Here is a 14,641-nt window from a genome sequence, read left to right as displayed (position 1 = left end):
CATTCCACCTGCTCCTAGTTATGCTGCTCCCAGTTCAGCTTCTGCCAGTCCAGCTACTTCCAGTCCAGCTGCTTCCAAGTCAGCTGTTCCCAGTCCAGCTGCTCCCAGCTCGTCTGCTTCCAGTCCAGGATGTGTCTGCTCTGCTATGTCCATGATGACATCCAGCCTTGGCTTAATATGACTGATCTTGACGTGTTGGGGTTGATTATTTATTCCTTTTTTTTTAGTGTAGTTCAGTTGTTTAAAATCCCATGTTGTTATGAAATCATGTACACTGTTGGTAGTTAGAAGCAGGTCAGAGTAGAAATGTGACCTGCTAACTTGTGGCAGCATAAAAAAGGTTGAAGCGGTATCCATGCAGGCCTTTCTGCTGCTGATGTGCAGCCTCAGCGCTTGGCTCTGCAAAGCAATCAGCACCCAGGGCAGCTGGCCAAGGCCCGCTACACGTTTATAAGCAATTAAAAAGCGATTTATCATCCTCTTCTCAAAGGTGCCTAACCACAGTCACACAGTCGCCTGGTCTGCGGTGGGTTTCTAAATGTGCTCTGCAGAGTGGCCCAGTTTTTAATGAAGAGTAGAGAAAAGTGAGCAGATCCCTGAAACTGTGAGCTGACAGACAGAAACATCACCGCAGAACGCTAATGCTGGTTAAACAGGGGCTCTCCTGAATACACGGTCATGTCCAGACATGCACTTGAACATTATCATGGGATTGTTGCCAGTGTGCACAGTAAAACATTACTGAGCAAACTTTGTCTGGAATATTCCTCTTTCCAGAGTCTGGATTAAGGCTTAAGAGCTCATGAGCAACAAGTTTTATTTCAGATTAACCCTGTGAGGGGCTAACTAAGAACTACAGTTGTGTTTCTTCTACCTTATTAAATTAACTCACTAGCAGATTTTAGCCAATTCCTAAGTTTAGATGTTAACAGTGCTAGGTAAGCCGAAGCTAACAAGCAAATAGTTTTCTGTGTGAACGTTAGCTTGTTAATATCCTCATGCTAACAGGACAAATGTATACATAACATTCCACATGTATTTTAATTTACAATACCACTGATATTAATACCCTCCTACTTTACAAACTATATTTAATCTCATAAATCAGTCAAAAAGTTTTCTTTTAAAAACTGTCAGTTGAATTAGGTGGTCTTAAAGATGCAGGACTTTTTCTTTGACAGAAATTGTCCATACTTTACCCAGATCTTGATCCTGACTGTGTTTTGTCTTTCTTCTGGCTAATGTTAAATTAACTCACTACTTTTACTTGCTAACAAACTACCATGTCTAAATTTAGCAGATTGCTAAGTTCAGATATTAAAAATACTAAGTAAACTAAAGCTTACAAGCAAATATTTTTCTGTGAAAGCTAGTTTAACATAGCATGCTAAGATAAAATATGTTACACGCTGTATGTATGTTACATCAATATCAGTATTTGATATGTAGACCAGATGGAACTAGTGAGTTTTTGTTTCATCAAATTAGGACTTGACCCAGAACTCAGTTATGCGTTTTTGTTACTTTGTGTTTCTTCTTGCTAATGTTAATTTTACTTGCTAATTTTCCATGCTAACAGAATGTGAAACTGAATGTTAGCCGATTTTTAAGTTTGGATGCTAACAAAAGCCTGAGCTAACAAGCAGATATTTTGGTGAAGGCTAGATTGTTAATATTAGCATGGTAACATGACCAATGTTACATAGTGTTGGTATGTTACACCCAGTATTTGACATGTAGATCCAATGGGACTGAGGACTAGCCTGTAAGTAGACTAAGATCGGATTCTGACCTTTAATGGTTTTGACACCGGGCTTAACTACAGCCTTGATGGACTTTTTCTATGACCACCAGAAACTTGAAGACACGTTTTGTGTTTGACCCTTTGTAACTTGGCTTTAACTCTGAATTTGTTGGGACTCAACACTTGTGGTACCTCTGTGGTACTCAGACTCAGAACCTGATGATCTTGTTGTTACTCTATTCTATTCTACAGTCATTTAGCAGATGCTTTTATCCAAAGCGACTTACATTTGAGAGTAACAAACTTTCTCGTTATTATCTCACGTCAGTCACAGTGTTGGATATTCTGGTTCAAACAATGAGACAGTCTTTAGATAATGTGCTTAAGGTGAGTCCCTTAAACTGCTGACACAGTTTTACCACTTGAACTAATCAGGGATGAGGGAGTGATGAGGTTTGGCAGAGTCTCCCTCCTCCTCATCATCTTCCCAGTAGCCACCAGCAGCATGCAGTGGTTTGTTAAACCTAAGCTCATTTAGTGTTTTACACACTTCTTTAAATGACTTTCAGCCTGGCCAGTTTCCTTAGGGTGACCAAACACACCCATGGAGGCGACAGCTTCGCCCTACGTCTGTAACCACAACACCACAACAGCAACATGACTCACACTCAGCCTGCCAGTATGAGTCCTCTCCACATGAGAGCCCATAAATGTGATTAAAAACAACACTGGACATGCAGTATTTCTGATTATGGTGTAGACGGGTTGTCCAACTACCAATAAAATTTCTCCTTGAGAAGAAATTGTCACCATACTGACCTAAAAGTGGCTGAATGTTTAATTTATAAATCAAAAATTCATACTGTGCACCCTTTTTAACGGTACACAGAGTTTTCACCATTAAACAGTAAATGGTCTTTAGTTTTATAGCATTTTTCTAGTCTTGTTTTTTCATTTAAAGTCCTTTGCAGTAAAAACTACATTCTCTCATTTGCACACACTCATGGTTTTTTTCTAGTATATCCATAGATCTGCTTTTATGGATTCATCAAGGTAAATGTGGGGATCAGTGTCTTACCTGGGGATACTAAGAAGATGCTGATCCCCACAATAATACATTTGTGTCAACAACATTAAATCTAAAATTAGAAGCATCAAGTTTTGGGCCTAAACCTCAGATGTGCTGATACTGATCCAAACTATTTGAGAGTTCAGTCAGAACTTGTTGACCTTGATATTGGACTTGACTGGAACTTAGGCTGATTTAGCTCTTCAGTCAGAACCTATGTTGGGTCTTGACTTGAGACTTAGATTTGACTACAGCCTTAAACTCGTTGTTCTTGACTTGGCACTCCTTCCTTTTGGTGAAAACTTGAATCTAAACTTTCCTTTGACTTCACTTAAAATTTCTTGGTCTTGACTTGGGATAATTTAGGACTTAAAACATGATCTTGACTTCAGACTTCTTTTACTTGTTAGCCTTGATGCTTGACTAAGAGAATTATGGTCTTGACTTGAGACTTGCTCATAACTTGAAGGTATTAAGTCAAGCTTGTTAGGAGTTGAGTTAGACTCATAGGCTTACTTGGGGTTGGCTTTTACTTTGTTGGTATTAACTTATTCTTGACTCCCAAGTTGACTTGAATTTGTTGATCTTGACTTATTCTTGTTGTGGAAGCTGGCTTGTACTTGTTGGTTTTGATGCATACTTGACTTAGAAGTCGACTTGGACTTGTTGGTCTAGAGTTATTCCTCACATAGGAGCTGGCTTGGAGCTGTCTGTTTTGACTTATTCTTGACTTGGAAGTTGACTTAGACTCGTTTGTCTGGACTGCGTGGTATTCATTTCTGACTTGGTGGAACTGGACGTAAAAGTTGTTGAGAACTGATTTGAGTAAGGACATATTCAAGTCTTCTCATTTAGGAAGGCCCCAAGAGTCCAGGAACCTTTGCTCGTGCCGCCCTGGATAGCCGTTGCCTGGCAGGGTCGGTGGCTGCTGATCTTGGCTGTGCCCTGTGACCGCAGGGGGCTCAGGCTGGGGTTCTCCTCTGCCGCCATCTGGGTGGGACTGGGGTCGTCTTTGATGTGGGGTGGCTTGGGTTCGTGGTCCGGGATTGCTGCTGGGGTCCCGGATCTCTGGGCTGCCCTAGTCTGCCTCTAGCCTCTGTGAAGGCGTGGTCATATTTGCATGATCTCACTCACCACTCCTCATCACTGATCACTCCTTATTCCTCATGCTCTGCATGCTGACACTGAGTTGTCCATTGAGTCTATACATTAAGAGATAATTTTGTTTTTTCTCTGTGAGTGTGTATCTGGTACTTCAATTGTTGTTGTGATACGTTTGTGATATGTCTTCTTTGTTTTGTTTTGTTTTGTTTTTTTTGTTATTATTTAGGAACTTGATTGCTGTCAGCTCTGTTTTTTATGTAAAAGCCATAGGAAATCTTATCTTTTCGGGTGTAGCAATTTATTGTCTGGTGATGGCTTGGATGGAAGGATCGTTGCCTTTTATTTGTTGTGTTTCTCTCTCCTCTTCCTTCTTTCTGCTTTCCTCTCTGCTGTCTTCCTTGTTTTTCTTCACCCTCTGGTCAGGTCCAGCAAGATTACATAAATTCCATAATTCAAAGTAAATGAAAAACAGTAAACAAATAAAATTAATCAGATTATCAAGACAAGCCTTATATCCATAAACTTCCCCTTGGCAGAAGAAATTTGTTCGGCACAATACAGCAACCAGACTATCAATCGGCTTGCTATGATGCTGGACAGGACAGGTTAAAAATAAAAAAAAGGTCTGGTTTGTATGACTAAATACAGTGTGAAAGCAAACTTGGCCTGGAAAAATGTTGCAATCAAGGCAAGGCAAGGCAAGGCAGTTTATTTGTATAGCACATTTCATGTACAGGACAATTCAAAGTGCTTTACATAAAACAAAGACATTACAGATATTTAGAATAGTAAAAGGCATCAACACATAATCACAATAAAGTAATAAATTACATTAAAATGATTAAAAGCAAGATAAGTTAAAAAAGTTAACATGCAGATTTCATGCATAGGCACATGAGAAAAGAAATGTTTTTAACCTGGATTTAAAAATGTCTACATTTGGGGAAAGTTTAATCTCCACTGGCAGTTTGTTCCATTTGTTTGCAGCATAACAGTTAAATGCTGCTTCTCCATGTTTAGTCTGGACTCTGGTCTGGACTAGTTGGATCTAAGAGCTCTGCTAGGTTTATATTCTCTGAACATATCACAGATGTATTCTGGGCCTAAACCATTCTGGGATTTGTAAACAAGCAGAAGGGTTTTAAAATCTATTCTGTGACTGACTAGAAACCAGTGTAAAGATTTAAAAACTGGTGTGATGTGTTCAGTTCTCTTAGTCCTGGTTAAAACTCTAGCAGCAGCGTTCTGGATGAGCTGCAGATGTTTAATGCTCTTTTTAGGAAGTCCTGTTAAAAGACCATTACAGTAATCCAGCCTACTGGAGATGGATGCATGGATAAGTTTCTCCTGGTCTTTCTGGGAGACTAGACTTTTAATTCTGTTGATGTTTCTGAGCTGGTAAAAAGCTTCTTAGTGACAGCTTTGATGTGGCTGCTGAAAGTCAGGTCTGAGTCTATCAACACTCCCAAGTTACGAACTTGGTCAGTGATTTTAAGAGCTCGAGTCTCCAGGTGTTTGCCAATGCTGACCTTCTTCTCTTTGCTACCAAACAGAATAATCTCAGTTTTGTCTTCATTAAATTGTAGGAAATTCTCCTTCATCCAGGTGTTTATTTGCTCCAGACACTGACACAGTAAGTCTATTGGACTGCAGTCATCTGGTGACAGAGACACATAAAGTTGTGTATCATCAGCATAACTTTGATAATTAATGCTATAGTTCTGTAATATTTTACCCAAAGGGAGCATATACAAGTTGAACAGAAGAGGTCCAAGGACTGACCCCTGGGGGACTCCACAAGTCATGGCCACTTGCTCGGATTCATAGCTGCTGATCGTAACAAAATAACTCCGGCCTTCTAAATAGGACCTGAACCAGTTAAGAACTGCTCCAGAAAGTCCAACCCAGTTTTCCAGCTGTTGCTCACACTCAGTGCAGCTCACTGATACTGCAGGGTTAGGAGACATCATTCCACTAGTTCTCCGATGGCAATCAACTAAATTTATCAAAAAATATATTTGTTCCAGTGATTTATAAGTGACCAGGAGTCCTTGTTCCTAAATTTCTTGCCGGTAAAGATAAGAAAAAAGAAGAAAAAAAGAAGAAAAATGCAAGCAGAAAGGAGAGCAAAGCAGGAAGCGTCCGCACGGCAGCAAAGCAGTAGTAATCAAATGATACTAGCATACTATCCTGTTGTGAATTCATTCTTAGGGACTTTGGACTTGACTCTTGGGTTCTTTTTCAGATGTCACAGGATTTGGTGGTCTTTACTTGGTATTTGTTGGGACTTGAACAGTTTTGACTTGATGTTTGACTGAACTCTTTGCTCCTGTCCTGGGACTTGGGTCTTGGTTTGTATCTTATTTGAAGGGCCCTGTAGATATTACAGTCAGTATGGATCCATTTGCAGAGTCTCAACTTGAGCATCATGACTTCAGTGCTGCTACAGGGGCTCAGAGAGAACCTGCTCTGCCCTGTTTGGCTTATGGCCATGTGAGGGAAATGCCCCATTTGTAAAGTGACCATCAGTCATAATGACAGGCCTGAGAGCAGAGCAGCAGCAGCTGAGTGAGGCCATTCAAGCCGCAGCAGGAAAAAAGACACACAACATCTCTGTCTGAAGATGTGAATAAACAACTCATGGCATGGCCAGGACCTCCGGCTCACCACTTCAGACCTCACATACAAATCGAGGCAGCTCACAACCAGGTCCACATTTACATGCTGTTCAACTAAAGGTCGTTAGGCTGCAAAATATGTAAAAAAAATCCATTCTCCCTGAACTTAAACAGACACCAACTGTGGATTGGACCTTATTTAAAACAAAAAGTCACTGATTGTACATTTAACCTGATAAAAAAGGTGGAGAACACCTTCCTCACCAACAGACAGCAGCTGGTATGGACCAGATCTTATCTAATCTTATCTTATCTTGTCTTGTCTTGTCTTGTCTTGTCTTATCTTATCTTATCTTATCTTATCTTATCTTAACTTATCTTATCTTATCTTATCTTATCTTATCTTAGTTTACATTGACGTTATCTACACAGTTGACTCCAACAGCAGATGCCAGGGTACTTATTATGTGTATAAGGAGAAACCACAGATTCTGACTGATCACATGATCAGTGATGTAGTTAAAAAATATATTTGAATCTATTTAAATTTATTAATTTAATGTTCTTTCATTACACTCGAAGACAGAATGTTTTTATACGTTTCCTTTTCAGGTGACAACAGTGACCCTACTCTGGTGTGACTTACCAATGTTTGGTGAGATCTTGGCATATATATACAACTGAAAAGACTCCTGTGTCGCTTCCATCTAAAATCAGCTTCTCTCTCTGAGATCATGCAACATATAGTTGTTTTCATTCACCACTGGATTACATTCACCTGTAAACTATTTAGTAGCTAATGCCCCTCACATTAGCAGCTAACAATAATGGTTCGTTCCAGTTGTCTTCAAAACTTGGAATTCTGAGGAATCTTTGGCGGAATTAGGAAGTGACCTCATTTTTCAGAACAGCAAACTCGTAGGTTTTAGAGGACCCTGAGATTCCAGATTTAAAGATAGCTGCACCCAGTACCCGGTACCCAGTACCAGATAATTGTTTAGGTGGGTTTTATTTGTAAAAACATTTTGTCAATACGTGTTGTTTATTAATCATTTTCATCAAAACTGGCTGGTGTTCTCATGGTGCACATTTTTACAATAGACTTGTGATTTTCTAGTTTTATACGGCATTCATAGATGTTGGCTGTTCTGAAGGCGTCCACTTTTTCAGAGTTGGTGCAGCTCGAATGCCAACTACCCAGCAATGACGTCACATAGCTACTCGGAATTCCAAGACAACTAGAATACGCCATAAAATTGTGGGCTCTCACATTAGCAGCTAATGCTAAGACTGTGGACTTTTACATTAACTGCTAATGCTAAGACCGTGGGCTTTTACATTAACAGCTAATGCTAAGACTGTGGACTTTTACATCAACAGCTAATGCTAAGACCGTGGGTTTTTCATTAACAGCTAATACTAAGACTGTGGGCTCCTACATTAGCAGCTAATGCTAAGACCGTGGGTTTTTCATTAACAGCTAATGCTAAGACCGTGGGCTTTTACATTAACAGCTAATGCTAAGACTGTGGACTTTTACATCAACAGCTAATGCTAAGACTGTGGGCTCCGCTATGTTTAGCAAATGCCAAATGTTTTGAAAATTACAGGTAGTAACATCACCACACACATATGTACTCTGAGATAAATCTAATAGTGAACTAGTAAATGTAGACAGCGATCTTTGGAATATCATATTTCAGAAGTGCATGTAGACATGCCAGATCAGATTATTGCGTACTCTGATTACTCTCAGATATCTGAATCATGTGAATGAATTGGGTGTTTTATAAAAATGATCTGAGAATGTCTTTAATATTCAAGAAAAGTTGGTGTTAGATAAATATCTATAAATTTTGTAAACTCTGGGAACCACATGCAGAGTTTTCTAATATTAATTCTGACTAAATGAGGCTTGAAACTTTGATTAGAACCTGCAGCCAAAGTTAACAGAAAAGTGTTGGTGTGTTTCCAGATTTTACTTCTCAGCGAGATTCCTCAGGCCATCATTAACCTGTCATGTCCAATGACTGTGTGGACCTGCCCAAGCCCACATGGCAACCGATGGTGGTCTGGGCTGGGACACCCCAAACCACAGCTGCTTTCACCCACCAACCACCAGCTCTGATGGGAATCCACAGCAGCCACCATAGGTTGGCCGGTCTGCACTGACAAATAAACACACAGCAGCACACAGGTAAACAGTGTGTCCTTTGCAAACATGTGTACACATTTACATCTTCACTATAGTTTATCTGGATAAAAACTCTCAATATAATCTGAATAAATTCATGGAAACTTGTGAGACTTTCCATTTCTTATCAGTATCATTTCCAAAATTGATTAAAACCTTTAAAATGGGAACATTTTGATTTGTGATTCTCCTAACTGCTAGCATAACTTAGAAACCAGAAAACAGTTTTTTCTATTTGTAATAAATGCTTCATTTTCTTATTTTGTTTTTTTTTATTCATTTAGAGTTTAAACATAGAATCTGTTGCAACAACAGCCTCAGTAAAAGTTGGATAGACTCAGAGATGAGCAATACCAACATTTTTCTTTGGCTGCTCCTGATTGGACATTGACATCAATCTAAGCTCTCTGATTGGTGGAAAGTGTGACAGGAAGTGGCTCCATCATCATGTCCATGTATAAATAGAGGTCTCTTAGCAACATAGTAGTGATAGTGATCTTTTTATGATGAAATGTGATAAATAATGCTGTTATCATGGATCATTGTGGATTTACCAGATAGAGTCTCTGAATAAAAACTACATTTAGTGGCTGGATTGTAAACCTCCTGGACAGGATAGAAATGTCTAGAAAACTTCTGTAGATCACCTAAAGGGTAGCTATCCATCACAGTTTACCCCACAGAGCTACACACTATGAGATGCTGATGATTGAAGTGATTGTTCTGGGAAATCCTGGTGGAGTTTTAAAGGTTAATCTGCTGATCGGAGGATCTTCCAGAACCATATTACTGGAAATTTATTAACCATTTTTATATTATATTTGACTCTAGAACAACTTTGACTAAGTTGCTTAAGCAAATTTATTAGGTTTCATATTTCTTTGGATATTTGTTATTGCATTTTTAAAACTGTATAATCTCTTTTGGAATGAGATGTGAAAATGTGCTGGCAGATAACAAAAAATGTTTGGCCCAAAGATGCATTTGTTTGGCCAAATGTGGCCTTGACTTACAGTGTTGACTAAATGTGAGTGTAGCTGCCAGAACTCAGCCACATGGCCACCACATAAAGAAGGCTTACTGTATTAGAACCACTTCTAGGACACAAAATGGTTGTTGTAATTAACATGCAGGCCGACATCCATGTCCTGATATTTGGACCACATGTGGCCCACAGGAGACCAGCCATAATGCAAGCCAGGCTGACAACTGACATCTGGTCCACTTTTGGCCCACACAACATGTGCCAGTGCCGCAACTGAGTCATAAGTGCCTAAAGTAGCCCGGATTTGGCTATCTGGGTACGATGTCCCTTTTCCACCTGTATTCATCTTTACTACCTACTGTGCCAGAAATGCATCCCCACATAATGATGCTGCCATCACTGTGTATGACTGTAGAAATAAGGTGATGTTCAGAACTGGTTCTCACTTTTTGAGGTTTTATTCTGACACTGAACTGAGATCATATGTCTGATCGAACACTTTGCATGCTACATTATCCACGTTAAGATTACTTTAAAACATAAAACGTGGTTAAAACTTGGGGTCTGTAATCTTTTTGGCGGATGTTTATCAGGAGGAGCTGAGGTTCTCGTGTTCTGTACTTCTTTCTTCTTCTGTAAGACTTTAAACTTGAAGGCTTTCTGAGCTCAGCACAGAACAGGTTAAAGTGTCGTCATCTGATTCATGCCTTCTCCTGCAACAGAGATGTGAGCTTAATTGATGACTGGCTATGAGAACGAGAGGTTAAAAGTGAATAATATTCTCAGCCTTGTGGATTTTGACACTTGTCCAACATTTCTCATTCTGACTACCTTCAGTCTGATCATTTAAGTGCAGAATTTCTCTGAGAGAGATGGTTCAGATTGAAGCTGACTCACCTATTTGAATTTTTCAGGTGGTCTAAGCTCTAAATAATAGTAGATCCAGTTTGGTCATTTTTCAGCTCAGGAGGAGCATCAATCTGAACAAAAAAACACTACAGTCTGATGGTGGATTAGATCATTGTAACATCAACATTTTAAAGAAGCCTTGCTGAGCTTTGGCTTTTCTCAGTGAGATCTCACCTAACGACAGCCATTGTCTTCATCCCATCTGTTTCTGTTTTCTGACAGGGTAGCACAGATTGACACAACACTGGCTCTGCATTGATATCCAGTTGCTAGCGTATGATGTGGTGCGTAAAGTGAAACTCAGTGAAACTTCCGTCCAGGAAGCAGCGACGGCTCCAGGGAAGTAGATAATAAATGTCAGTGTGCCAGCAAAATGAGTCACAAACACATAGTTTTAAGGTTTGAATAAAGTTTCCCAAACAGCCAAATGCTCCACAGTATCACCTGTGACCTCAAACCCAACCTACTTCCTGCTATCTGATAAACATGTAGACCAGAGTCGGCTCTGCTCACGTCCTAGAAACAGAAAAACCAGCCGCAGGAGATAAGACCGACTTGTTTTTTGTCCTTCTGTGGGACAGAATCTGCTGCTGGAATGATCTGGAAAACGTTTATCTCAACCTCAGAGTTTCACCATCCTCACTGGAAAGCTGCAGGTTGATCTCCGGGCAGAATGACTCCCAGTCGGAGGAATTTCATCTGCGTCACCTCCTCAGTTGTATCACAGGGAAAGTTCTGGACGGATGAAACTTGGTGTGTTTCTGCAGGTTGTTTACTGTTTACTGAGCTCGTCTCGAGTAAAATACAAACTGACCAGATGAGACACAAAAAATTACCCAGAGATACAAACTCAGGAAAAACAGTAACAAATACTCTAATTAGTGCTAAAAGCTACCTCCATAATAAAAGAAAGTCACCCAAAAATGAAGAAAACTGTTGACCAAGATTCATAAATCCAACTGAAAATAGACAATACACAATGCACATTATCATTTAAAGAATTTTATTTATTTATTTAAATTTTTTATTTATTATATGTTTATGAGTAATAAAATATTCATATTTCTATTAAAAATAAAAATATTACATAAATTTAATATTTATTAAATTAATCCATTTTTTATTTTTAATATTTTTTTACTTCATATATAATAACATATATTTTATTATACACATTATATTATATATATATTTTTATATGATTTTGTAAATGATTTTATTTTTATTTATTTTCTTTGCATACACACACACACACACATATATATATATATTTTTTACGTAAATATATTTATACCTTTTCTTGTTTCCAGGTTTATTCCAGCTTCCAGACCAGCATGGATCATTAAAACAGGCAAACATTTAAGTCCAGGTCTGGAAGTGAAAAATCCAGTATTTCAGAAGATCAAAGAAACTTTTCCAGATCTAGAAGTTATGTTAAATGTACATACATGTACATTTCAACATGCATGTAGTAATCACGACCACCTGAGCTGACTCGCCTCATCATACAAACTGAAGTCACATCTATTAAGTCAGAAAGATGGAAAAGATAGAACAAGTTATCCTCTTTTTTTATTTTGTCATGGACCCTCTGGAGGGTCTCCAAGTACCCAGGGGTGATAAGTGTACCCTCATCTGGGGAACACTGTGTCAGTGTATTAAAGGGTGTGTATACACACAGCAGCTGAGTGAAGCATCACCTGAGCAGAAAGCAGGTAACGATGACGGGAGGCTGCAGAAGCATCCTGTGATTTGGGCAGAAACATCACTCAGTGACGAAGTGCTGAAAGCAGGAAAAGCTGCGGTTTGTGGCTCGCCTTTAAAGATAAGCAATTTAAACATCAGACCGAGCGGCTGCAGACAGCGTTGGCCTGGTTTTCAGGAATGCGAGCAGCTGCCAGTGCCGAGTGGCGGCCTGCAGACGGGTCCACCATTCTGGAATGCATCATTCTTCTGCACCAGATCAAGCAGTTTTTAATGCAACCTGACGTCCTGGCAAGTTGTTTGTTAAGCAGCTCTAAACAGCAGCTTGTTCTGACCCCATGGAGATGCTTCTTCCTTCCTCTTCTTCAGGAGACGAAGCTCACAGCAGACCCTCTGTGGGAGGCTGTTTCTGTTTCTCATTTATACAAATAGAAAACAGTCACGTCACCCTATCTGTGGCAGTTAGGTTTAATCACGTCCTTCATCTGGATTCTTTTATTTACAAATGATTTAAAGTTCATCTAGTTTGTATGAAACTAAAAATATTCATCAACAGTTTTCTGTTTATGGTGTAAAAGTAAACACAAATATAGATTTTCTTCTGTTGTTGGATCATAAACAGGACAATCAAGAGGAAAACGTTTGTCTTTGTCTTGCGCTCCTGTTAAAACATTTTACTCAGTTTGCAACCAAAACTCCAAAAAAGTTGAAACTCTGTTTAAAAAGTAGATAAAACCAAAATAAATTGTTTTCCAAATCTCATCAACACATATTTTATTCCCTATAGAACATAAACAGCATATTTGATCAGAAGCGACTGGAGGAGCATTTGACAACTAATCAGGTTAACTGGTAACAGGTCAGTAACATGACTGGGTATAAAAGGAGCATTTCAGAGAGGCAGAGTCTCTCAGATGGAAAGATGGACAGATGTTCACCAATCTGAGACAAACTGGGTTGTAAATTGTGAAACAATTTCAGAAAAATTCAGACTTTGAGGATCCCACCATCTACAGTATATAACGGCTACTGAATTTGGTCCTACGAGCTCAACAATCCAGCAGGTTTTCCATCTATCCTGCTTCAACACACCTGACTCAAATTAAATGGATCTAACAGCGAACCATGTTCTTCACAATGACTCATCATTTTGAGTCAGGTGTGCTGAAGCACGGATAGATTAAAACCCTACTGGATTGCTGACCTCATAGGAGTGTGGTGTATAATAAATAATATGATCAACAGATTCAGAGAATCAGGAGGAATCTTAGTATGCATGGACAAGGCTGGATGCTGGTGGTCTTCTTCATTAGACATGATTCTTTACTGGAAACCACTGCATGGACTCAGGAAGACTTCTAGAAACCACTGTCTGTGAACACAGTTCACCCTGAAATCGACAAATGCAGGTTAAAGCTCCATCATGCAGAGAAGAAGCCAGATGTGAACAGGATCCAGAACCAGTGCCGTCTTCTCTGGACCAAAGCTCATTTAAAATGGTCTGAGGCAAAGTGGAAACCTGGATGAAAATGTAAACTAGTTTCTGGAAAGCACAGACAATTCCTACAGACTAAAGAGGAGAAGGAGCAGTCCATAGTATTCACCAATAGAAATTATTTGGAGCATCATGGAAGCAGAAATCCAGCAACCAAGGTCCAGGACTGTAGAGCAGCTAGAATCCTGCATCAGACCAGAATGGGACATTTCTTTTAATACTCCAACAACTGGTCTCCTCACTTCCCAGAAATTTCCAGACATGTTAGAAGAAGAGATGGTACACCGGGCCAGATATAAACCTGGAAGTACTTTTTACACCGTGCTGAACTACACCCTGGAACAACTTTTTATACCATGCTGAACGTCACCCCATGCTGAACGTCACCCTGGAACTACTTTTTACACCATGCTGAACGTCACCCTGGAACTACTTTTTATACCATGCTGAACGTCACACTGGAACTACTTTTTACACCATGCTGAACGTCACCCTGGAACTACTTTTTACACCATGCTGAACATCACCCTGGAACTACTTTTTCCACCATGCTGAACGTCACCCTGGAACTACTTTTTACACCATGCTGAACGTCACCCTAGAACTACTTTTGACACCGTGCTGAACATCACCCTGGAACTACTTTTTCCACCATGCTGAACATCACCCTGGAACTACTTTTTACACCATGCTGAACATCAGCCTGGAACTACTTTTTCTACTGTGCTGAACATCACCCTGGAACTACTTTTTACACCGTGCTGAACGTCACCCTGGAACTACTTTTTACACCATGCTGAACGTCACCCTGGAACTACT

Source organism: Melanotaenia boesemani, chromosome 23 (genome assembly GCF_017639745.1).
Source record: "Melanotaenia boesemani isolate fMelBoe1 chromosome 23, fMelBoe1.pri, whole genome shotgun sequence".
Classification (NCBI taxonomy): Eukaryota; Metazoa; Chordata; class Actinopteri; order Atheriniformes; family Melanotaeniidae; genus Melanotaenia; species Melanotaenia boesemani.
Note: the sequence above shows the minus strand (reverse complement) of the source record.